Source organism: Peromyscus californicus, unplaced genomic scaffold, assembly GCF_007827085.1.
Source record: "Peromyscus californicus insignis strain IS unplaced genomic scaffold, ASM782708v3 Scaffold_4__1_contigs__length_199733344, whole genome shotgun sequence".
Taxonomy (NCBI): Eukaryota; Metazoa; Chordata; class Mammalia; order Rodentia; family Cricetidae; genus Peromyscus; species Peromyscus californicus.
In genome coordinates, this window is record NW_026294562.1 from 128,564,690 (window position 1) to 128,591,500 (window position 26,811).

The window sequence follows — 26,811 nt, forward strand, 5'->3', positions numbered from 1 at the left end:
GGGAGACAAGCTGGGTGTGCTGCAGGAGGATGTCCACCCAGAACGGCAGTGGCCTTGGAGCTGGCCTGAGCTTGGGAGATAAGCTGTGTGTGCTGCAGGGGGATGCCCACCAAGACAGCAGCAGCCTTAGAGTTGGCTGAGCTTGGGAGACAAGCTGTGTGTGCTGTAGGATGGACCCAGGACCTTTGGAGGAGTCCAGAAGATGGTGAGTGAATCCCAGACCTTGGACCCTGAGTTATTTACACAATTGGAGTTTGGTTTTGCTTTGTTCAGATTGTAACTGTGCCCTGTTTCTTCCCCCTTGAAATAAGGAAGTTATTTTTGGTTTTACAGGAACCCAGAGTTGACAGATTTTAAACTTTTTTAAAAAATTTTTTAAAGGAGATTTTGGAGTTCTACACAGACTTTGGACTTTAAAAGAGACGAGATATTTTAAAGAGACTAAATTTTTAAGTGTTTGTATTTTTAAAGACTGTAGGACTTTTAAAATTTGCAAGGTTTATATTGTAATGTGTGACCTTGGGGATAAACAAGAAAGAAAAGGTTACGATGGCTTAACAGTGGCATGTCTGTGTGTCAAGTTGACAGAGAGTCAGTTGTGCTGGGTAGCTTTTTGTTGTTGTTTTAGTTTTGGTTTTTCAGGACAAGGTTTGTCTATGTAGCCCTGGCTGTCCCGGAATTCACCAGGCTGGCCTTGAACTTAGAGATTTGCCTGCTTATGCCTCCCGAGTACTGGCATTAAAGGCGTGCGCCACCAAGCCTGGCTTGTGCTGCCTAGTTTTGTGTCAACTTGACACAGGCTAGGATCATCTGAGAGGAAGGAGCCTTGTTTTAGAAAATGGCTCCATAAGATTAGCCTGTAAGCTTACAGGGAAGAGGGTAGGGCAATTTAGTAATTGATGGGGCTCAGCCTATTGTGGGCGGGGACAACCCTTGGCTGGCAGTCCTGAGTACTATAAGAAAGCAGGCTGAGCAAGCCTTGATGAGCAAGCCAATAAGCAGCACCCCCTCATGACCTCTGCATCAGCTGCTGCCTCCAGATTCTTGTCCCGTTTGACTTCCTTCCCTAACTTCCCTCAATGATGGACAGTGATGTGGAAGTATAAGCCAAATAAAAACCCTTTCCTTCCTAAGTTGCTTTTGGTCATGTTTCATCACAGCAATAGTAACCCTAATTAAAACAGGGCACACGAAGATTGTGAGAGCAGGAAGTTAGGGAGGATTGGAGTCAAACTGTCTTCTGGACGTGACAGGACCGTTGCACTCACGGACTCACAACAGCTGTGATTGCCTGTACAAGACCGGTACAAGATGAAGCCCAGTCAACATCCAGCACTGAGAAGGCGCTCACAAGCACTCACCCTTAGCTGAGAAGCTATTGACAGTCCCTGGCTTCTCCAGGAGGGAGACTCAGCTTTCTTTAAGGATGCGGCCCCCTGAAAGGTTGACCATACTCTAGTGAATGCCCCCCCACACCACCCATGAGTATATGGGCAGCACAAACTGGGATTCATGGGTTATTTTTTTTTAAATGACATGAAGTTGAGAGGGGGAGGGTTAGGAGATGAGGAATAAACTGGGAAGAAGCTAGGGGAAGGAGAAGGGGTTTAATATACAATTCTCAAAGAATCAATAAAAATACTATATTTTAAAAAGTCACAGATCCCATTATTTGTTATTTTTCTTCCTCCCAAAAATAGTTATAAATTTTGTCCCTCCCCGCCCATAGGTTCTAAAATCCATGCTGTCTGCAGAAACACTATAAAATTAAAAGAAATATAAGACGATAAACAATAGCACTAATCCTTCCTCTGTCCCAGAGATCACATTGTATTTTCTTGTTAATCCCTCCCATTTTTATAGTATTTGAAAGAACAGACTGGAAATGTCCATTCACTCTTTTAACATACTGAGCTTGTTTCTTTTATTGTGAACATATTTGCATGACTAATTTAAGGCATTTGTAGGTTCATGTACAGTATTTCGCAAACACACCAAAATACCTTGGCTTAGTGCCCCCATTAGTGAGCACTTGTGTTCTTACCACAGCAGAGAGCAGCCTCATAGAGGTACTGTTCGTGTTCACACTTGTGGTTATTTCTTTTTTTTTTTTTTTTTGGTTTTTCGAGACAGGGTTTCTCTGTGTAGCTTTGCGCCTTTCCTGGAACTCACTCGGTAGTCCAGGCTGGCCTCGAACTCACAGAGATCCGCCTGGCTCTGCCTCCCGAGTGCTGGGATTAAAGGCGTGCGCCACCACCGCCCGGCAATTTCTTTATAAGATCTGAAGGAAAGGTCTTGCGGAGATGGTTTGCTTCATAATTTCAAATGGGTGTCTAGAGAATCACAGTCCTACCCCAGCAATGATGACAACATAAGATCTCCTTTGCTTCAGTTGGGAGATAGCCATAAAGCACAATTCACTTGCTGTAAGCCCTTCCGAAGCCGGCCACTCTTCGGAATGGTCTGGGGTACTTTCTAAATCACAAGTACTTGGACCTTCCCTCGGAAATTCTGATTCACTAAGTCTAGAGCTGGGTCCAGGAATCTATATTTTTTTTAATGAGCTTCCGGGTGATTCTAATGACTAGCCAAGTTCAGGAAACAGGATCTAGCAACTGAAGTGCCTGGGGCTTGTGGGATGGAGGTTGGGTTGAGGGCAGTCAGGGAAAAACGGGAGTCCAGGTGTTTCCAGGAAAGGGTGGTGGGGAGGCTTTGAGAATAACCAGGACACTTCCAAAGCAGGTCGGGCCCCTTTGCAGTGGGATGATGACAAAGTCGAGGCAGAGCTCTGGGTGAAGACCTGAGACCTGGAGCGTCAGGCGGGCCTAACCGCAGTCATCAGCTGCTTGGAGAGGTCACACGTCACCTAGGGACAGCGCTCTGGATTGCGGGTACTTGTCCTGTTGCACCGTGGAAAGCTAGGGAGCTCCTTTCCTTCTCTGTATCTGCAATGTCCAGTGACAGAATATTGACAGAGTTTCTAAACCTTAGGAGCTTGGATGCACAGTGGTGGAGTGGATGGCTGAGTCAGAGGAAACCCTTTTTTTTGGCCACTTCTACCTGCTCCAAGGCCCCTGGCTTTATCTGTTTTATGTAAGAGTCCTATGCAAGACTTTGCTCTAATTCTTTTTTTCTGAAATTCTCCAGTCTATGTGACCTTCTAAGCATTAAAAAAACCATAATTTTGTGAGCGAAGGCCAATGGGAGGAAGGAAAACCCAGATCAGAAAGGGTGGCTCCGAACGGACAACTAAGGCCACATTTGAATTTGAAGACCGACCTTTGGGTGGTGGCTGAAGCCCTCAGTTTCCACCTCACAATCAGTATATTGCCCGAATCAACTCCGAGTGACCTCCAAGGAGAATTCTGGCTGACTTCCCATCAGATTCTTGTATTTGACTTGGGGTGGGAGGGGTGTCTCTCACTTTACAGGACCCTGCAGCTCAGAGAGATGGTGGTGCCTGGTCTGGTAATACTTTGGTAGTGTCTTGCTGGGTTCAGGCTTCCCAACAATAGAGTGCTTTGACCTTGCTTCAGCTCCCTTTCAGGCTGAGAATTTAAGGTGTTCTGCTGAATGCTGAGCAAACAAGCCTTGTGCTTTGATCTCAGAGAATTCATAGGAGCAAGAAGGGAGGAGACGAACTGGGGGCCCTGCAGGAATTAACTGTGAAAACCTGGCCAGGCTTTGTTGGACTGGGACACTGGGGTGGAGTGTCGGGTGTCTGGGGAACAGATGTGAGCCTGACTTGATCTTCTGCAGCTGCAGACAGAGGTTTGCCAGAGGTGAATGAGAGTTCCCGCCGTGGCCAGAGGTTCTCTTGGTGTGTGTAGCCCACTGGTGGTCTCTTCCCTGCCCTGAGCTGGGCTTTGCAATTTGATTCCAACAACCACATAACAGGTTGGATAGAGAAAGGATTTCTTTTGAGAAGCCTGGGATTTGATGGGTTTTATATCTGTGTTATTCTATTCATTTCTAAACATTCCAGAGAGGTGATGGAGGGACCAAACCAGCCTTCCTCGGTAACCTTTCACTGCTTTGTGATCTCAGTTAGAATTGGGGCAGAGTGCAGTAGGGTCTGAAGATGTGCCGGCTGCCCTAGAGAAGCTGGGCCCCGAGTTTGTTCCTAGGAGTCCTGGTCCCAGAAGGTAAGTAGAAGATTCCTGATCACACAGGTTTGGGAAATTCTGCATATTCTTTTCCTCTGGATAGTCTCAACACACATTTGAAGACTAAAGCTGCTGGAATGTTCTATAGTCAAGAATTTTCTGAATTTATCAGATTAAAAATTTCCCAAAGGTAATCAACCAGAGAAGTATAATCTTAGAAAACAAACAAACCAAAACCAAAATAAACAAACAAAAAAATGGGAGAGGCATTTCACGATGGACTATCGTGGTGGTGTTTGTAATCCCATCACTTGGTAGGCTAAGCTGAGACTGAAGAAGAATTTGGGCTTAGTTGGAAGACCAGGTTGGGGACTGGGGAGATAGCTTAGTTGATCAAATGCTTGTGCAAGCATGAAGACCAGAGTTTGGATCCCCAGCACCCATATAAAAAACTGTACCAGTGCATGCTTGCAGTCCCAGCACTGGATAGCCAGAGACAGGAGGATCCCTGGGTTTTCTGGGCAGCTAGTATAGTTGAATCATTGAGCTCCAGGTTCTGTGAGAGACTTTATCTCTAAAAATACAGGGGGAAGCAGTTTGAAGAAGATACCAGATGTTGACCTCTGGCCTCCATAGGCACATAGATAAACTCCACACTGGAGGAGCTGGCGTTGGCATGATCGTTTTAGGAGCTTTGAAAAAACTTGTCTCCAGGATGGGAGATGTCTAATAGGCATTCATAGAGTTTGGGGTCTTGAAGCTGCTCCCTTTGCCTGTAGTGAGGACCAATAACTTGGGCGTTCTCCCGAAGAGCTCTTTCCGGTCACTTAGTCTAAGGTTGAGTAGCCATGTGTGCTCTGTTAACTGGAAAAATCGACGTGTGAGCTGAAGACAAGACTGAAGCCAATTCCCACACAGGTGAAAAACTGTTCATGTCTTAGAGTGAGGTAGTTTTTAAAGTCCAACTTCACATTGTCTCTCTGTGTGTAAACTAATAGAGTCGGAGTGGCAAGAATGTGGCATTGTCTTTGCTACAGAAAACATTTCAAGAATGGCTAATCAACTTGTTAATCAACCAAGTACAAACAGAGTTTATCTCTGGACTTTTGGTTGAGAAACTTCTAAATAGATGTTATCATTTCCATTGGGCTTGGGGGGTGTGAGGACAGGAGCCTGGTGATACCCCTCTGACATGAGATAGCCTGTGCTATCTTAGATAGCCTTCCACGACTCTAACAAATACTTGGCTTTCAGCCTTCCAGTTTTGGAGGCTCCAGTTCACGATCGATCAGTCCTATTGTCGTGGCGTATGGCAGAAGAAAAGGCTGCTTACCCCATGGCCAGAAAATTAAAGAGTAAAAGGAAGGAGCTGGAGGTCCCACTACTCCCTTCAAGGACGTACCCTCAAAGACAAAAAACCTTCAGTAAGCCTCACATCTTAAAGTTCCCACAATCTCCCAATAGAAGCAGCATCATGGCCAAACCTTTAAAATCTGGGCCTGTGGGGAGACATTTCAGATCTAAGTGACAGCAGAGCCTGATAAAGAAATGAGCCAAAAAATGGAGTGAGGTCAATCCTTGGTAAGTCATTTGAGTGCCAGGGGCCAGCCAAGCCTGAAGCATCTGCTACTTGGTGATGCCCATTTAAATGGAGTTTTCTGTTATTTTAAAATTCCCAAGTGTTTTTCTGACATAGTCTGCAGTGGTTTGAAGAAGAATGACCCCCATGGGCTCATATTTGGTTGCCAGTTGGTGGACTGTTCAGGAAGGATTAGGAGGTGTGGCCTTCTTGGGGAAGGTGTGTCACTGCTGGTGGGCTTTGAGGTTTCCAAAGCTCACATCAGGCCCCAGACACACTCTCTCTCTTTTCTTCTTTTTCCCCCTCCCTCTTCTGTCTGTGGATCAGGATGTAAGCTCTCAACTGTTGCTCCAGGGCCAGGTCATACCTACCTGCCATCATGTTCCCAGTCATAATGGGCTACCCTGTGAAACTAGAGGCAAACCCTCAATTAAATGCTTTGATTTATAAATTGCCTTGGTCATGGTGTCTCTTCACAGCAATAAACAGTGACCAAGACACAGAACTTATCTAAGACCTTCTCTTAGAGTATCAGAATCTCTCCCAACACCTATACCCACCTTTCTCCACTCCCCAGCTCACAACAAATCCTCTAATATGGATTAAGTGTGGTACTCATCTTCACCATAGAATAGCTTCAATAACTACGTCTTCTTTCCTCCTCTAGAAGATGCTTGGGAATTCACCTGACCCCACTACAGAATAGGCACCCCGATGGCTTCTCCTTAAATACACGTAGTCTCCAACGGCTCAATGCTTCCTGTGGAAACCTGTGCCTTCTCTAGCAACTCAAATCAGGTATTTGAAATCTACCAGCTCATTTCACCTTTGAGTCCTAGGCTGATGACAATCCAAGTCTGATCCCATGCCAATCCCCGGGCACGGGCTTCCGGCTTTTGATAAAAGCCAAGCCTTCTTGCCTACACAAGAGGAGGAGAGGGTGCTCAGCCTTTACGTGGCAGAACCAGGTTTGGTTTTCCTTTTTTCTCCACTATGATCAGAGTGTGTATTTGTTTCTTTCAACAGGGATGCTTTCATCTGGGATCCCGTTAGCAATGTATGCTCACTATAGAATATTTAAACGGGGGAGGAAATGCAAATTCACCACAGAGCATGCTGTTGACCTGTCAGCGAGTATTTCTTCCTTAGTTGTGTTTCTACATGTAAACCTTGTGCGTGATTGCCTGGAATTTATTTTTTAATTACATTTCCTTTTTTGCCTTCTTATTTTATTTTTAAATTGAAATAAAACCACATCCTTTCCTCCCTCCAGCCCCTCCCATGTCACACCCCTTTGCTCTGTCTCAAATTCATGCCTTGTTTCCTTTCATTGTTATTGTTACATGTATGTGTATGCATAAATATATAAGCAGAGTCTGCTGAGTCTGTTTAGTGTTGATAGTATGTATGTGATTTCAGGGTTGACCATTTGGTATTGGATAGCCAGTTAGGGAGCTTCTCCATCTGGCAAGAGGATTTCTCATACTCTTAGCATTCCTTAGTTATCTGTAACTCTCTATCTAGGGGCAGGGCTCCTTCAGATTTCTCTCATCCAGGTTAGCATGTCTATTTGGTGTTGTCTTTGTTCAGGTCTTGTTTAGGCAGCCATACTGTTGAGGTATAATGGGTGAAGCTTCCCTGTCATTTATAGGGGACAAAATCACACATCAGATTTCCTGGTCCTCTGGTCCTTACAGTCTTTCTGCTCTTCCTTCCACAATGTCCCCCGAGCCTTAGGTGCAGGAATTGCATTATAAATGTATCCACTAGGGCTGAGCACCTCATAAGCAGTTGTTCTTTGCATTTTGACCGGTTTTGATTTTCTGTAATGGTCTGTCTGCTATTGCCTGGGATTTTCCTTCCATCTTCCTTCTGCAAAGGACCTCCTTGTAGCAGATCTTACTGCTGAGTTTGAACAATGAGTGCTCAGGAAAGAGATAGGACGTTTCTGTCCCTGATTCCTCTCTGCAAAGTGACTTGAGGTGGGTCCCTCATCAACCCGCCCTCCTGTCGCTTCCGCCATTGCTTGTAGTGGCTTCTGCTAATAGAACCAGTGACCTTTTGCTAAGAGACCTAGAAACTGCTGTTCTGTGACGTTCCATCCTCCACCCCTTTAGTCAGTGAGGCACCCTCATGTGTCCTAGTTGAACGTGTCATTTGTTTCCAGTAGGAACACTGATAGGATCCTATCTCAAAAATATGAAACACACTGTACATATTGACAAACCCTGCTATATCATCACTCAGGGGCATTGAAAAAAAAATCTCTTGTCATATTGTCAAATATTCTTCCACAACATTTTATGGATGGACAAATGTGTTTTATGTATGTTTAAAAGAAACATGCCATGTGTTATTGGAATCTTGAGAAATCGAAAATTAGTTTTCTTGCCTCAAGTTATCTTTTCTTATTCCTTTGGAAGCATTTTGATAAATAACCTTATAGGTAAGTCTCTGTACACTTTTTTGATGATTTCTCTAGGATACATTTACAGGAGTACAATGTCTAGACTGATAGACAAGAGCATCTGAAAATTTTTTTTACTGTGTATTACCAGACTACCCTCCAAAAATTAAAATAATTTATACCATTTCTAACTATGTATAAAAAGGCCTATGACCTCTTTCAACACTTCATATCACAGCAGAATAATGCTATGTTTGCAGTTTGAAAGGTGGTCTCTGTTCCGCTTCACAGGCAGTCCCTCCATAGACTCAAAATGACTACTTTAAAAAACATCATTTCTTCGCTGGCAGAGCCCAGAATAATAGTCACTGTTGAATGGTAAACGGAATAATGTCCCCTCTCCCCACACCCTGAAACTGTCCATTTCTCTGCAACCTGTGACTCTGACACTTCCTTCATTAGAGCAGAGACTTTTCATATGTCATCATAGAAGGATCATAGAACAGAGAGATTATTCTAGATTATTCCTGTGGCCCCGGTATTGCTGCAAAGACTCTGGTAAGGAAAAGAGGGTGGAGAAAACAGTGGAAGAGAAAGAAGTGAGAGCCGCTGGAAGGGAGTCTGCTGCTGCTGTCTCTGGGGATGGAGGGAGCAGGCACAAGCCAGGGATGCAGGTATTACTGTTTTCTGTCACTGTGACAAATACTTAGAAACAATCTAAAAGATGGGGAGGTTTCTCTTGGCTCACAGTTCAGAGGCTTTACCCCACAGCTGGCTGGATCTAGTATTTAGGGTCCACGGTGAGGTAGAATATCATGCCAGTGGTAAATACTGTTTAACTCATAGTGACCAGGAAGGGGGACCGGGAAGGCACAAGGGACATGTTTCTAGAGAATGTGCCCAGTGACCTGCTTCCTTCGACTAGCACCCACATCCTACTTTTGCCACCTAATAACGCCATCATTAATGAATACATCAAGGGATTAACCCATCAATCAGCATAGAGTCCCCAAGGCTCCAATCACTTTCCCAAAGTCCATCAGCTGGTACCCAAGTCCACCATGCCTGGCTCTCTGGGGGACACTTCATTTTCAAACTTAATAGCAGGCAACCTCTAAAAGCTGGAAAAGGGGAAGACATATTCTCTTTTGGAGCCCCCAGAAGAAATACAGCCTACCTATGTCTAACCTCCATAGAATGAGAGTAATATGGGTTTTTAACCCATGAAATTTGTGGTAATTTGCTTGCTGCTGCAGCAATAGAAAACTAATACTGCCACTTTATTATTTCCTGTTGGCTTATGATGAAAATATTTTGGATACATTTAAGGTTGTTGTCATCTGTATTGTTGGCATACTCTGCTGTTAATTTATTTTAAAGTGTGTGTGTGTGTGTGTGTGTGTATGTTCACGTCTGTGGAGGTCAGAGGACAACCTTAGGTGGTACTCCTCAGGAATGCTAGCTACCTGCTTTTAAAGACAGCATCTGTTATTGTCTCCGACCCTGGTGGGCCTGTTTCTACCGCTCCAGTGTCCGGATGACAGACTGAGCCCCCACACTTAGCTTTTTCATGTGGCTTCTGGGGACCGAAGCTCAGGTCCTCATCTGTGTGCACGTCCCCCACTGAGCCACCTCCCGAGCCCATATCCTGTAGTTCCACAGTTACCAGCCCTCTCTTCAGTTGGGCCCTGGTTCTCAGGACCTTAGCTGGAGCTGCCTTCTTTTGTCCTTGACATCGAGGACACCAGAGCGGTCCTGCAAACACGATACTTACGGCGAACAGCTGCAGAGAAATGGATTTGGACAAACGACTCTCAGCTGTTTCCACTGTTTGAAGGGGCCCCTTTGGTATTCACTAATCAATTTTATGCCTAAAAGGTCCTCGTTAAGCCTAAACTACGAATTCCTTGCCCACATGTCTATTCTTTTTCTGTGGGTTCCTACTCTTCTCGCTGGATCAGCAGAGTACAGCAAAATAATTCATTTCCTAATATTGGTGACTTTATCATTATTTATTTATTTATTTATTTATTTATTTATTTATTTATTTATTTATTTTTCACACAGAATGCTTTCATACAAGTGACTTGATTGATTCTTCCTAGTTCAGTGTTTGACAAGTAGAAGGTTAATTAATGAGCATGCCCCTTGCTCTCAAGGAAATGTATTTTTATCCTTGTTTAAAACTCTAAGACCCTCACGATCCATAAGGATATACACAGAAATGTGCAGCTGTGTACACACCACTCTTACATGGCTTACTTAACAACTGCATCCACACACTGTATACATCTCGGAGACTGTCAGTTAATATGGTAGAAGAGGCATCTTTATTTATACTGAAAAGACAGCCTTTGTCTTTTTTTTTTTTTTTAATAAATTCTACTTTTAAAAAGCATCTCGGAAGTTTCTAATTTCTTGGTGACCTAAAAAGGAAACTTAGAAGTAGCTATTGTGGGACTCCAGCGAGATCTCAAACCTGGTGTTGGGTAAGCCCAGCCTAAGGCCGGAGGAAGCTAGAGTCTGGAATATTTCCTTCTGCTAGCTGCCCTGCAGCCTGATGTCGATCATTTTCTTAATCTCCTCTGTGAGGCTGGACCAGAGCGGACACCGAACCCTATTGTGTCCCCAGAGTACACCAGGGACCTCTAGGGTCTCCATCCTAAGGGCTGCTGCCAGCCAAATCGATTCCTGAGGCTGAGTTTATTCTGTGTCAGCTTGCCTTTGGAGACTGTGTTCACTGCAAAGTTCTGAGAGGGGTCTTGGCATTTGAAAAATTGACCAATACCTTTATGATGGTTCTTGAACACTGAATACAGGACTGAGTTCCCCGCGGGTGCTCAGTAAGGATCTGTTGCTGATGGATGGGTGATGACACCCCATCACACTCAATTTTCTGTTTGGAAACAGCTGTATTAGACATGTCCAGAATCCTGTTCTCTGCCCTTATTTTTGTTGGACTAAAAGAGGCAAGCGATGTTGTCGGATCCTAGCAGCCTAGAAATATGGCTCCCTTAAGCATCACAGGCTTCACTTTAAATGAGTCTGAGCAAACACAGATCTAGAGGCCCCCCTACACTATGCATACTTTCCTGGGACCCCAGACTGTAAGCTCTCAGCCATGATGTGCTCTTTCTGAGCTGGGAGGGAGAGCTGCTGGGCTTTCTGACTCCAAACAGGTAAACTGGGCCGAGTTGGGTGTGTTCTGAGTCAGGGGTAAAGCGAGTCCCAGAACTTCACTCACATCTTGTGGCAAAGAGAGAAGAGCTGAAAAGGAGGCTTTGGAAGACCGGGTTCCCAGTACTATTGTCTAATGTCCAGCCACCTGATGCTGGGCAGGCTGCTGGGGGCTACACTTCGCTCATCTGCCTTAGTCACTTTTTGATTGCCGTGATGAAATACCCTGACTGAAAGAAGAAAGGGTTCATTTAGGTTTACAATTCAAGGCACAGCCTTTTTTTTTTTTTTAATTCAACATAATATTTTTACTGATTATTTGGAAATTTCACATCATGCATCCCGATCACACTCACTTCCCAGTCCTCCCAGGCCAACCCCCGACCCCTTGTGATTTCCTCCCCCCAAAAAGAAGAAAGGAAAAAAAACACCAAGTCCATTTTGTGTTGCTCATATATTCACTGGAGTATGGTCAAACTCACAGCGGCCACCCCCTTAAAGAAGAGTCCTTCCCCACCTGTACCCCCGCCAGAAGCCATCAACTGTGAAGAGCTACACTTCAGCCTCCCTATCACGATTTTTAAGAGCTCTCTTCAATGGCTTCCTGTCTAGACTTTTTGTTTTTTTTGGGGGGGGGATGGGGGTGAGCATAGGGGTGGTGGTGGGGAGAGGTTGTCACAGAGGCCTTCTATGTCCTTCCTTCTCAAATGTGAGTCTGTAGTCATGGATACCACTGCAAAAGAAGCTTCCTTGCCCTTTACCGTCAGCAGCAGCATGGACCACAGATGTCCACATGGTCACCAATGCCAGCACAGAGCACAGACCTCAGCATGGTCTCCAGTGGTAATACAGACCATGGACATCAACGTGGCCCTTGACCACAGCATGGATCATGGACATCATCATGGCCCTCCAGAGCAGTACAGACTGTGGACATCAACATGGCCTCCATCAACATGGCCTCCATCAACTAGCAGCAACATGAGCTACATCAAGGTACAGTCTTGATGGCAGGAGCTTCAGGCAGCTCAGTCAGGAAGTAGAGAGTGATGAGTGCTGTGCTCAGCTCACTTTCCCAGCCCCGAGAATGGTACTATCCACAGTGTGTGGGTCTACCCATCTCAATGAACCCAGTCGAAATAATCCCTCACAGGCATGTCCAGAGGCTAACCACACCTAGATAATCCCTCATAGAGGGATATCTCTAGGATAGAGTACCCTTCTAAATTTCATCAAACTGACCATTGAGATTAACCATCCTATCATGAAGGACAGGCTGTCATGGTTGGGTGTAGGATGTCCCCCACAGGTCCATGCGCTTGAACACCTGGTCCCCAGTTCAGGGTGTGGTTTGGGGAGGTGGGGCATAGCTGGAGTAAATGGACCATGGCAGGCTGGCCTTGAGGTCTGTAGCCATGCCCCACCTCCTGTATCCTCACTCTGCTTCGAGTTCCACTGAGATGAGAGAGGATTTGAGGAGTTTTGATCTGTGTTTCTGTTGCCACAGAGCTACCGGCCACCATACCTTTCCAGCCATAGAGGACTGGATCTCTTCAAACCTTGAGCCAAAATAAATCCTTCCTCCCTTCAGTTGCTTCTTGCCAAGTATTTGGTTGTAGAAATGAGAAAAGTCACCAATACACAACTCCATATATCTAACTGTAACTTACAGCGCTGTTGGGAGCCTTGAGTATCTAAGTATACACTGTCTGAATTTTAGTGACTACAAAGGCTTTGATTTTACAGAGTGGCATATCTTGTTTTGACCCTTCTACTGTGGACCATCCTGTTTCATACTTGTACGTGGTCCAGCTCAGTGAGCACATGCTGGCTCAAGGACATTCTGAGTTAACACAAAACTGAAATTACAAGCTGGTTGTTTATTCTCTGAAATTTGTTATTTCGGTGCTGTGTTTACTTCTAAGTCTGAGTCTCATTATATAGTCCAGACTGGCCTCAAATTCATGATCCTCCTGCCTCAGCCTCCTGAGTACTAGGATTACTGGTGTGTGCCACTAGGCCCAACAGCCTTTAAAGGAGTAATCAGGAACAGGTAAGATTAATTTTGATGACATAATTTTATTTAAACCCAATATGTCAAAACGTTATCCTTAAAACATGGACTTGATGTAAGAATTATTAAAGAAACGTTTACTTTTTTGGTGTTACTCATGTGAAATCCATTTTCTGTTCTATATCTAAATCACATCTAAATTCAGATATGGATTTTTGTCAGATATACTGGCTCTGTATTTAGAAATCATGAAATTTACTGTTGAAGTTGGCTCTGGTGACAAAAGCACATGTCAGCTCCTCAGGAGGCTGAGGCAGGAGGATTATAATTGCCAACCCTGACTATAGAGTGGGTTCAAAGCCAGCCTGGGCAACTTAGAGATACCCTATCTAAAATTAAAACATCAGAAATAAAGCTGGAATGTAGCAGGAATCTTAAAAAGTTCTGATTAATAAAATCAAACCTGAGGCCAGTTATTGGGGTGAACACTGGAAGATCAGAGAGACAGAACAAGCCACAGCTAACCTCATCTGGCCAACTTCTCAGCTGATCTTGTTTCCTCAGACTGGAAGCCTCTGTGTCCTCATATCTGAATGGCTCTCAGCTGAACTGTGCTGCTCAAAACCTAAAAGCTTAACCAGCCAAATGCTTAACCAGCCAAATGCTTCTAGTTTCTGGTCCTCACGCCTTACATACCTTTCTGCTTCCTACCATCACTCCCTGGGATTAAAGGCGTGAGTCACCATGCTTAGCTGTATCCTTGAACAGATGGATTTCTGCCTCTGGAATGCTAGGATTAAAGGCATGTGCTACCACTGCCTATCCTAAGTATCTAGTGGCTTTTCTGTTCTCTGACCCCAGATAAGTTTATTAGGGTACACAATATTTTGGGGAACACAATACCACCACGCTGGGACAATAGCTCAATGGTAGAATGGTGGCCTAGCATGTGGGGCTCTGAGGTCAATTCCTTCTACAGGGGGCAAATTTACTGCTGCAAATGGACTCAGATATCCAAGTCTTTTTTTTCTTTTAAACACACCTAAAAGTTTCCTAATAATTATGTTATGACTTATATTTAAATTTACTACAATAAGATAAAGGTAACCCAGTACCTCAGAGGCATTGGCCACATCCTAGCGCTCACATGATGAGCTCAGATGCCACAGATGTCGAGGTCCTCTGTTAGAGTGCAGCTTGAAGCAACGTGAATTCGCTGCTGAGATTCCAGCACAAACGCGCTTTCTAGGCAGATGTTCAGGTGCAGGTTAGAGATGTAGTTCTAAGATTTGAGGATCTATTAAAAAGTATCAATATCCGAGTTGTCTTGAATTTATGGAACTGAATTTGAGCATGTGCACTCTAAGCATGTGTATTTGTCAGGGTTCTCTAGAGCAGCATTTCTCAACCTGTGGGTAGCGACCCCTTTGGGGTTGTCAGATGACCCTTTCACAGGGGTCACCTATCAGATACCCTGTATATTACATATTTACATTATGATTCATAACAGTAGCAGAATTACAGTTATGAAATAGTAATAAAATAATTTTATGGTTCAGGGGCCACCACAATATGAGGAAGTATGTTAAAGGGTCACAGCATTAGGAAGGTTGAGAACCACTGAGCTAGAGAAACAGAAGTGACCGAATGTATTACAGAGAGGAGTCATTGGATTGGCTCATATGATATAGTCTGGGTGGTCCAACAATGGCCATCTGTGTACTGGAGAGGCTGAACAGCCTGTAGCTGCTCAGTCCATGATGCTGGATGCTACAGCAATCCCAACCTGGCAAGAGAGGCCTGGGGCTCCCAGAGAGCTGTTGGTGTTCATGTTGGGAAAGCCAAAGAAGCTGGGTTCTGATGATGGTGAAGGATGGACTCAGCAGCAGCGTTGAAAAGCAAGAGTAGATGCATGTATCAGCAAGGGGTAAAGACAGGTGGGCAAAAGCAGTCCTACTCTTCTCTCAGATCTATTGATGTCTGCGCTTCTGTGGGAAGCGGCTACTTCCTCTTGGAAGGGTCTTCCCTCTACAGCTAATCTTTCTAGAAAGTTCCAGTCCAGAGATGTTTCTCTCAGTCAATCCCAGATCCAATCAAATTATCAACTAATATTTACAGATGATTCTCATTTGTATAAAGTGAGTTTGGGGCTAATTCATAGCAAAATAATAATTTCTATTAGCTAAGTAAACTATAGAACCACAGACAAGGACTAATTGTGACAAGATAATTCTGAACCTTAAAGTTCTGTCTCAGAGCTACAAACTTTTAAAATTTGGATTTTGCATTTAATCCAATTATCCCTTGTTTGAAAATCTGAAATCTGAATTGTGCCAACATTTAGAAAATATTTATGATTCCAGTGAAAAATTTTGTACCGCCAAACTTCGTTTTAGGCAGGAAATTATTTAAAATGTATAAAATGACCTATAGGCTACATGTATAAGGTGTACATAAAAGATATGTTAATTCATATTTGAAATTATAAATTGTGTTTGGACTTGAGTCCCATTCTCAAGCTATCTCATTATGTGTGTGCAAATGTTCCAAATGCCAAAAAGAAAAAGAAAAAGAAAAAGAAAACAACAAAATTCCTAAACACCTTTGGTCCTAAAAATTTCAGGTAAGGGATACTCAACCTGAATTTAAAATGTGTGTGTGTGTGTGTGTGTGTGTGTGTGTGTGTGTGTGTGTGTGTGTGTATGCGTGTGTGTGTGTGTGTGTGTGTGTGTGTGTGTGTATGCGTGTGTGTGTGTGTGTGTGTGTGTGTGTGTGTGTGTGTGTGTGTGTGTGTAGGCCAGAGGTTGGGTATCTTCCATAGTTATGTCATATTTTTTGAGACAGTATCTTTCACCGTACCAGGAACTGGCCAGTGAGCCCCTGGCATCCTTGTGTCTCACTAGGGCTGAGAATGCAGGTGTCCACCATCTTGCCTGGCTTTTCACATGGGTCCCGGGGGCTCTGAACTCAAGTCTCCATGCCCGCGAAGCAGGCACTGAGCCATCATCTCCCCAGACCTGCACTTGTGTTCCTACCAAATACAAGACCAGCACCAGAATCTTCTCAGCCGCTTTACTATATAAATAGAGCATTTAACCTTAGTCCATTTTGAGTGGCATGTTCTTGTGTCTCTTCCCTTGAAAGTACTCTTGCCAATTCATCTTAAGATGTGTGGAGATGCTTTTAGTACTGTCTTCATGTTTTTGCCTGTACTTACTTGTGAACCCCGAGACCCTAGCAAGATCATGCGTGTCAAAATTTCAGCACGGAACTTTCTGCCAACACGTATTGACAGAACAGTTGATCGGCCTAATTGGTTTTGGCAACGTGTCCGATCTCCTCTGCATTTACATCATTCCAGCTGAGCTAATTTGGGTGAATTCCATGGAGATATTTTGGTTCTGTATTTGAATCTGTAATCTGGCTGTTTACATACCGGTCCTAGTTTTCAGTGTGTAGGCATTTGCATTTCTTTGTAAGTTTACTGTTTTATTTTCGGAAACCTGACAAAACTTCACCAGTTTGATCAAAAACACTTAGTGGTGTGTCTGCAGGGCTTCAGACACTACGCTAAATTTCATTGCAATTAGGATGCATCATTTTTTTTTTCGTCTTTTCTTTTTCTTGCCACCTTCCCTTGTTGTAGTCACTGTGTTGAAAACCATCACCATTTCATACTTAGGCTCAGTTGGAAAGAAAGTCATGATTGATTAGTCATGTCTGCCTTAGATATGGGAGCAGGGAGTGCGGTCCTGTTGGCAAAACAGTTGCTACTTGTTCTAGGAGCTGGCGATATAAAGATAATTATCAGTCATTTCAGCAGGGGAGACAGAATAAAAAAATAGAAAACATGCAATAAGTCCTATGGCATTGGTTTATAGAAAATGACATATGGAAGGAGAAGCAATTTATAAATCCTGGGTGAGGGCTGTGGTGTGGGGGATCAGGAGAATACCAAACAATTGACACTAGGGTAATATTGCTATGGAAAGCATCTGTACCCTTCCTCTGGGTGCCTAAGTGGCTCCTGAGGAGCAGGGCATGGGCAGAAGGGAGAGATGTTGGCCCAGCCAGTATCTACATGGACAGCTTAGGGTCTGCAGGTAGGTGCAGCCAACTGACCTTCCAGAGTGCCAGTGTGGCCACAAAGCCAGAGACTTGTTTATTAAATTGGAAAGCTGCTATTCTCAGTGCCAAGCTCTCACTCTGCCCTTTAGAAAAAGGAGAGGAGCCAGTCAGCCAGGTCTAAAAATACTCAGGACTGACAACTAGGTCTGGGCAGAGAGAACTTGGAGCCTGGTTTGTGAAGAACTGAGTGGGGCAGGCACAATGTATCCATGGGCTCATATCAGAGGGCAGAGCACAGGCTTCATACTGTCATTTGTTACAATTGACAATATTTTGTAATATGAATGATAATACTTCTGGAAAAGCATTTCTCATGTGGTGAAACTTGTTCTTTCTGAGGCAGAGTCTTGTGTAGCCCAGACTTGCCTTGCACTCAGTAGCTGAGGATAACCTTGAACTTCTGATCCTCCTGCTTCTACCTCCCCAGGGCTGGGATTACAGGTGTGCACTACTGTTTCTTATTTATGCAGTGCTGGGGATGGAGCCTAGGGCTTTGTGTATGCTGGGTAGTCACTCTTCCCACAGAATCGTACCCCAAGCCCCATTACCTGTTCTAAACTAGTGTGTGCAGCTAATACTTGGACCCCCACAATATCTCCTAGAGTAGGTTATATACTCTTGCCATTTATGAGGGAACTGAATTTTAAAGATGGGGAATTTGGATCTGGTTGGCTGAGACAGAGGCTAATCGTGGGGAATGGTCTTCAGGTGACCTTTGATCTCCACCCCTGTTCTCTGGCTGTTAAGCCGTTTTCTGTGGGGCCTCTCGGAAACCCTCTCAGTGGTCACATGACTTCGAGTTTCTCTTGGATATGTGTGCCTCAAGCTCAGCTGAGCGTGGTAAGGCCTGCTTCTGTTGCATAAGGATAGTGGCCCCTGCCACTGACCAGGAAGAAAGAGACATATATTGGTCACATTGCTCACAGCTTGGCTGAGCAGAAGATAGCATTACCCAGGGATCACTGGCACATCTTTCAGGTCCAGGTGCCTTCTATCTGAGACCATGACAATGTGTTTATAGGTTTTATCTTTTTTGTTTGTTCAGTTTTTTTTTTTTTTGTTTTGTTTTGTTTTGTTTTGTTTTTCAAGACAGGGTTTTTCTGTATAGTTTTGGTGCCTGTCCAGGCTGGCCTCGAACTCACAGAGATCTGTCTGACTCTGCCTCCCAAGTGCTGGGATTAAAGGCATGTGCCACTGCTGCCCGGCTTGGTTTTGGGTTTTTTAAACATAGGATTTCTCTGTGTAGCCTTGGCTGCCCTGGAACTCACTTTGAAGTACAGACTGGCCTCGAACTCAGAGATCCCCTTGTCTCTTCCTCCCAGATTAAAGGTGTTCGCCACCACCACCACCACCACTGCCTCCCGGCAATAGGCTTTGTCTTTATTCCTGGCTGTCTCATCCACCACCACCACCCCACACACACATTGGACTCCTAGACTCTTGGAAGACTGAGACGTTAGGAATACACTCAGTGAAGATTCAAATGTGAGCTCATTATGCCCTCCTGCTGACACAGTTACTGAGTGTGTGCACTCATTTCTGTCCTGAATTTTAACTTCCGAATATCTTAGGGGACAGAGAAGATAAAGGGTGGTGGGTGCCTGACTGTCTTCTTAAAGGCTTTCCAAACCAAATTACATTTCTTTGGTTGGGATATTCTTTTCTTACAGTTTTCCCATTTTATGCTTCGCCCCCCCCCTTCCTGAGCCACCTCAAATTTCATGTGGAAGAGCCTTGGGGCACAGGAATACGTAAGGAGTATCGAGCACATGCTCAAAAATGATGATAGTCATTCCTTAGTCTGAAAATAAAAAAACCTACCAGCCACCATGATAGCCCTTCTCCTGTAGGGATGTGTGTGTGTGTGTGTGTGTGTGTGTGTGTGTGTGTGTGTGTGTGTGTGTGTGTGATATGTCACTAAAGCTGGTAACAGCATGTCAAAGTCTCGTGACAAGTCTCCTTGGAATGTCTCCTGTGGCATGGTTCTACCGCAGGATGGGCTTGTGTTGATGTCTGTGGCCCATGTTGCCACCAAAGGCCACATGAATTCCTGAGGTCTGGGCCACCACCTATGGCCATGTTGGTGTCTGAGGGCCATGCTGCCATGGGGGTCATGCTGATCTAGGTGGCTGGCACCCATCTGAGTGGCCTGCACTGCCACCTGGGGCCATGGTGTCCTCTGGGCCTGTGCTGCTGTTGAGTGCCATGTCTGGGTCTGTGGCCCTACAGCAGCTGCGGTCTGAGTTGATGTCCATGGCTCCTGTTACCACCAAGGGCTGTGTGGATGCCCAGGGTCTGGTAAGCTAACCGAGACCATGTTGGTGTCTGAGGACCATGCTGTCACTGGGGCCATACTGTTCTGGGTGGCCATGGTGACATCTGGGCGCAGGCTGCCTCCGAGGGCCACGTCTGGGTCTGTAGTCCTGTTACAGCTGGGGTCTGTGTTGATCTCTGTGGCCCATGTTACCACAGGGGGTCATAGGAACCATGTATGTTGAAATCTGAGGGCCGTGCTGAGCCGGCACCACCCTTCACTGGCTCTGTGAGAGATGGCCCCAGCCCTCACCATGGGTGTGGGAAAGCTGGCCCTGATGGCATGGGCATAGAAGAGCTGGCTCTACCCCTCCCTGAGGTGGATGGTCCCAGTGACCATACTGACCAACTCAGCTACCACCCTGACCCACATTCAGGACTTTGAGTTGGCACACCCCAACATCTACCCCATCTATGACCTTCAGGGACACGTGAAGGGACTGGCCCTGAGGAACCATAGCCACAGGATCTTCTTGACTCAGGGCAACATCAGGATATCTGAGAGGAGTCTCAATGGGGGTCCAGCATTGATGGTGTCCCAGAAGCCAGAGGCCTTGACCCTAACCAACAACACATTACACAATGAACATTTGCAAGTAAAGCTGAGTGGACAAAATATACTGCGCAACACACCACAGCTCCCAATGCCAGTAAGACCAATGAAGAGGTGTTGGAGAGGTGAGAGAGACGGGGGAGCAAAAGTGGCCTTTTTGATTGTTTGCTTTGTTTTGTTTCTAAGGAATAATTTAAAATTTTCCTTTTGGGGGGAATGTTATGGGGGTGATGGGTGGATATGGAGGGACTGGGAAATGAGTGGGATTGGGGTTCATGATATGAAATTCCCAAAGAATCAATAAAAATTATGTTAAAATTTTTTTTAAAAGTAACAATAAAAAATGTCTCTTGTGCTTAAGAGCTGAGGAGATAAGACACACACAAGATGGAGCAGCTGAGGTGGCTTAGGATGACTTTCGGACCATGTGGTAGTTTGAATAAGAATGGCCCCCATAGGGCTCGTATATTTGAATGCTTAGTGAGTGGCACTGTTTGAAAGGATTAGGAGGTGTGGCCTTGTTGGAGTAGGCATGTCACGGGGGTGGGGGTGGGGGGATGGGGGTGGGGGTGGGGGGGTGGGGGGTGGGGGTGGGGGCAGGCTTTGAGGTTTCAAAAGCCCAAGCCAGGCCTAGTGGCTCGTTCCCTTCCTGCTGCCTGTGGATCCAGTTACAGAACTCTCAGCTCCTTCTTCAGCACCATGTCCGCCTGCATGCCGCCATGCTTCCCGCCATGCTGATAATGGACTGAACCTCTGACAGTGTAAGCCAGTCCTAGATAAATGCTTTCCTTTATAAGAGTTGCTGTGGTCATGGTGTCTCTTTATAGCAATAGAACATTGACTAAGACAGACCACCTCCTGCCCTGTTATCTTCCTGCCCTGTGCTGGTTGGTAACTATGGCTTCAACTGGTTGGTACACATTGTATTCTTGGAATATCTTTTGTCTAGAAAATACTGACTCAGGCCCAACGTCATCTACACTGATTATCAGCAAATTGCCCGAGTGAATTCTTCAAGAGACCCTATGTTACTGGGAATCCCTCAGCTTAGCAACCCCTGAACAACTGGGATGGGAGAGGCTGGAGATGGGAGAAGAGGGCACATAGATCCTGGACCTGGATGCAAAAGCTGCCAGGGAGCTGCCCTGTTTGGGGTGAGAGTTTTGCCTTGAGTTTCTCCAGCTGGCTATTCCTCCTCACACAAGTACTTTGATACTTGGCTCTTCAGATCTCCACAAATCAACTGCTCAGAGGTGGGTGCTGGGGGTGTGACTCAGCAGAAAAGAAGAGAACCGAGGTCAGACTGTTCTAGAAAGGAGAGAGAGCCACCCCACACAGAAAGTCCAAAAGTGAGTTCTCCAAAGTGTTGGCTAAGTGAGGGGAAAGAATCCAGACGGCTTTCATAACCCTGAAATGTGTCAGCAGCTGTAAAATAAATACCATTTCTGAGTTACTTCTTCTGTTTCTCTCTGGAGAAGGGGCGAACCTCCCAAATAAAAAGAATTTAATCTCAAGTAGCTCCAGGTCAGCTCAGGACGTTTGAGTGACTAACAGATAAGCAGGAGTAGGAAATATCCACCAAGCGGCAGCCCGTCACTCAGCGAGTCTGCTCTCTTGGCTTCTTTAAGTGATTTTATCTACGGAGAAAATGTGTTTTCCCATGGAGAGACACGGGGCTGATGGGGCAGCAGCGGGGCACGGTGTTCATGACCTTGGTATTTCTCACCACACCCCTGATTTAAGTGTCCCTTTTCCTATTAGGCTCTCTCTCTCTCTCTCTCTCTCTCTCTCTCTCTCTCTCTCTCTCTCTCTGAACTGTATGACTACGTACATGCTCATGTGTGCGTGCACATGTTTTGTGCATGCATATATGCAGGCCAGAAACTGATGTTGGTGTCTCCTTCTATCGTTCTCCTCCTTATCTTTTGAGACAGGCTCTCCTACTGAACACGGAACTCACATATTCAGCCAGACTAGCAGGTCAGGGAGCTTCAGGAATCCCCATCTCTGCCTCACCATGCTAAGATTACAGGTCTACACTACCATGTCTGGCTTTTTACCTGGGTACTGGGGGTCCAAACTCAAGTACATATAATCACTGTACTGACTGATCCATCTCCCCAGCGCCCCCCCCCCCCGTCTTTATTTCTTCCCCTGTCTTCTGTCTCAAAATACCTTTAAAGTCAGATTTCAGCCTCCAAGAGAGAAGGTTTGTTTACATTTGGCAGCTTGTGTGAGAGAAAAGATAAAGCGTCCAGAAGGGCTTTCTGGACGTCAAGTAGCTGTTTGTCCATACTGTGTGAATGAGTTAAGTGTGAAAAAAAAATAAGACAGATACGGATTCAGTTTCACCAAAGTCTCACACATGGTTTTAAAGCGTTGGGTAAATATATCTGGGGCCAAATCTGATTTGGGCTTAAGAGGAAATTCAGGCGTGTCAAGGAAAAGAGGAATAGTCCAGAAGAGCGTATCTAGTCATTTCCACCAGGGTCTGTGGGGTCAGAACTCCCTCCTGGGATGGCCAAAGCTAGGCACTATTGAAAATGAATTGAGGGGCTAGAGAAAGGGTTCAGTTGGTAAGACCCCTGGCTTTTTCTCTTCCGGAGGTCCTGGGTTCCATCCCCAGCACCCACATGGTGGCTCACAACACTCTGTAACTCCAGTCCCAGAGGAACTGGACGCCCTCCTCTGCCTTCCAAGAATGCCAGGTACGCACTTGGTGCAGACAGACATGCAGGCAAAACCTTCATATACATGAAAATGAGTTTTTTAAGAGAAAAGAAATCGTCAGGAACACAGATTGGGAGGACTCGAAGGCACAGTGCTCTCCAAACACTATGTGAATGAGGCAGCCAGTTTCTGGGAACATTCTGGTCACGTTAGCAGAATAGACTTTCAGGCAGATGTGTTCTAAGTATTTCGCCTTCTGTCCTTGAATGATGGAAGATGAGACCCAGTCCCCATTGTGCTCACGGAATTCTTGTGGTGGTCCAGCCGTTGGCACAGAACCCATAGCAGCCATGTAGCAGGCATCTCTTCTACTCTGCCCCACTCTGTCTCACCTCTGGTAATCCACTATATCTGCTAGGAGAACCCAGCTGACTAGATTTACCAAAGGCTCTTGGAAGTATCCTGGCTCCTGTTCCCTGCTTGAGGTTGCATCGTCTAACCAGCTTCCTGAAATCCCACCCCCAACCTTGCTTGCTCTCCATTCATTTTCCACGTGGAACACTGCATGAGCTTTCTGGAGCTCACACCAGCCCCTGGCATCATCTTTGACACATGATGTGTGAGATTTCCATGATCCAGCTTCTCCCTGCTTTTACATCTCTTGACGACCTGTTCCACTTTCTCCCCAACATCCCTTCATAGCCTCCAGGCCCTCCAGTCGGGGAAACTGCTGGCCAGCTCCTAGCTGGGGTGTCTTGCGGAAGTAACAGAGCCACCCTCTACTTCTGTTTCTTCCTTTGTAAAGGAAAGGATGCAACCCTTCATGGGGAGTGGAGGATGAATGTCCTAGTCCGGGTTTTACTGCTGTGAACAGATATCATGACCATGGCAACTCTTATAAAGGAAAACATTTAATTGGGGATGGCTTACAGTTCAAAGGGTTAGTCCATTATCATCATGGCAGGAAGCATGGTGGTGTGCATGCAGACATGTTGCTGGAGAAGTAGCTGAGAGTTCTACATCCAGATCCAGTGGCAACAGGAAGAGAGAGACATTGGGCCTGGCTTGAGCTTCTGAAACCCCAAAGCCCATCCCCAGCGATTTTCTCCAACAATGCCACACCTCCTAATAGTGCTACTCCCTGTGAGCCTATGGGGGCCATTTTCATTCAAACCACCACAATGAGATAAGTTAACACATGTACAAGTGGAAGCAGCTATAGACCGTCTTAGACCTTCTCGTCTTCATTTGTGTGCAGCAACTCTGTCCCTTGACATCCTTTCCACTGTGTCTGGTCCACCTCTGTTCACCTTGAAGTTTGCTCTGCCCTGTCAATGCCGCCCTCAGTAGTTCTCATCCAGAATCTTTGTACTGTGGTGATCACCATTTTTGGAGACTGACCCATATTGTATCACAGTTGCCTGCATCCCAGTGTGTCCCTACCCCAGACCAGTCTGAGGACAGGGACTGCTTTCTCAGTTTCTTTACATGCTGTAGCCAATAAATACTTGGGAATGTGAAGAAAGAGTAAAATTAACTGACAGGGAGAGATTCGGTCAGTCTCTGATGCTTTCAGACCTTGGTACAGTCATTGTTTCTTTTATATATGCATAAACAATTATTCTTTCCCAAATGAGCCCCAGGGAGAGCTTTTACCATATTGGCCTTTGGCAAGAACCATTTTAACATCTGAAAATGTTCCCTGTTCTAGAACTCAAAATGACCATGTACTTCAAAATGTCACTGCAAGGGTTGCTGGGATGATTGGGTTTGTCTTGGCTCCTGCCTCTTTCCTTCTCTACCTATTTCCTATCCCTGATGATGTCCTTCCAACCAATACCATCACTCTCTGCCCTCCACTTAGCCTATGCTCCTCCTGGGTGCAGAGGGCAGCCGCAGGAATGAGCTCCGTGTTTAGGTCTCATGCAGTTGTATTTGGACACAGGGTGGTATCTCAGGGAGGAGGGGATTTCTCCCACCCTGGACCAGCTGTGGCAGCATTTCATATTTGACATGGCTGAAGAATTCCATAATTTGAGTTAGCCATGGCTTATTAAAATGCCTGGGCTTGCTGGAGATGTATTCCCACATCTGTGCAGCCCATAGGACTGTGGAAACAGACAGGACTGGTTTTTCCCAGTGTGCCTGGTTCATCCAGGGCCGTGTGAGTTGGAGAGAGAAGGAAGCTGTATATGTAAGGCCCAGGGATCCGTCAGAGAACTTTGAGCCTGCAGCTGCCTTTGGAGACCAGGCTGTTGCTCAGCGTTCCCTGTCATGCAAGAAATAAACACCCCAAAGCAAAACAAAACACCTTCAAGCTCATGTTATAAAAAGTTATAAAAACCCATTGCTTTTGAGAAATTTTAAGCATATTTTTACCATTTAATTAGCAATGCACGGCATTTACTTTCCACCAATTATATAACAAAAGCATGATTTTTAACAAGCATATTGACAAAATATATGGTTCATCCCATTATTTGAGAAACACAAATATGGACATTTACATACCAGCATCAACAATGGGCAAAACCCACCTTTGTGAACAAGTCTTCAGAATCCCCACATTTTGCATTCAAGAATCAGCCGGGTAAGAGCTGGAGTTCTGAGGACATTGCTACGTGCTGACAAAGGAGATTTACTGGCCATTTGTTTCTTCTAAGCAGCTCCTGGAACAGTCGGCAGCCCCACTGCCTGCAATGGAAAATGCAATCTGGATGTAAACTCTCATGGTCTCCCACATTTAACACTGGATTCTGGGATAGTTTGAAGTACAGCCAAGATTTTTGACCAGATAAATGAAATTTAGAGCTTGGGCTCAGAAAACTTACAAGTGAACTAGTGACCATCATTTTGAGGTTGCTTGTGGAGTTCCTATCCCCTTCTTGTAGACACAAAATATTGTCTTGGATAGGACCATGAACCTAGGTGCCATGTTGTGAGGAAGGCCCCACAGCCGGTAAGGAACCAGCCCTTGGTATAGGGGTCCCTGAAGAACTGAGTCCTGTGGAGGAACCTACATGTTAATACCCCACCCCCAGACCACAGATTGCAGCTTGTGAGTAAGCTGTGTCCAAACTCTTAACCCACTAAAATAATGTAAGATAACCATTGTTGTCTTCCTCTAAAGTTTGGGGAATGTGTTGCAGTGAAAAATGAATACATACCACTACTTCCTCGTGGAACTTCAGTCAGTATGCTCTGGCCCTCAGTCAATGGGTATGCACTACCTAGCAATACAGCTTGATTCCAAACCTTCAAAACTCAGCCCATAGCACGGGCACTTCAGCAGCAAATCACTCGTGTGAACCACCAATGTGCCCATCTCTGGCTGAAACAATCATGTAAGTCCATGAGGAAGCACATTCGAGGCAACCAAGCTGTTCTGTTTGCTCCAAAGACAAAGCAGGCTCCTTGTGGTTGGTTTTTAAAAGATACCACCGGGCCCAGGCTGGAAGACCATCGGTTCAGGGCCAACTCAGTTACATATTGAGATCTTCTCTCCACCATGAGGACAAGGGTCAAAAAGGTGTCACTGCCACTTTCCTGTCGTGAACCCAGGTGACAAGGGAAGGGATGAGACCGCATCCAGCTAGCCGCCAGGAAAAGGGAGTGGAGGATCTTGGGAGAGAGATTGGAGGAGGCAAAATAGCCCTTCCATTCATTTTCAATTGGCCAGAATTCAGTCACATGGCCACAGCATGTTGCAAAAGATGCTGGGAGCCGGGCGGTGGTGGCGCACGCCTTTAATCCCAGCACTCCGGAGGCAGAGCCAGGCGGATCTGTGTGAGTTCAAGGCCAACCTGCTCTACAGAGCAAGATCCAGAACAGGCACCAAAACTACACAGAGAAACCCTGTCTTTA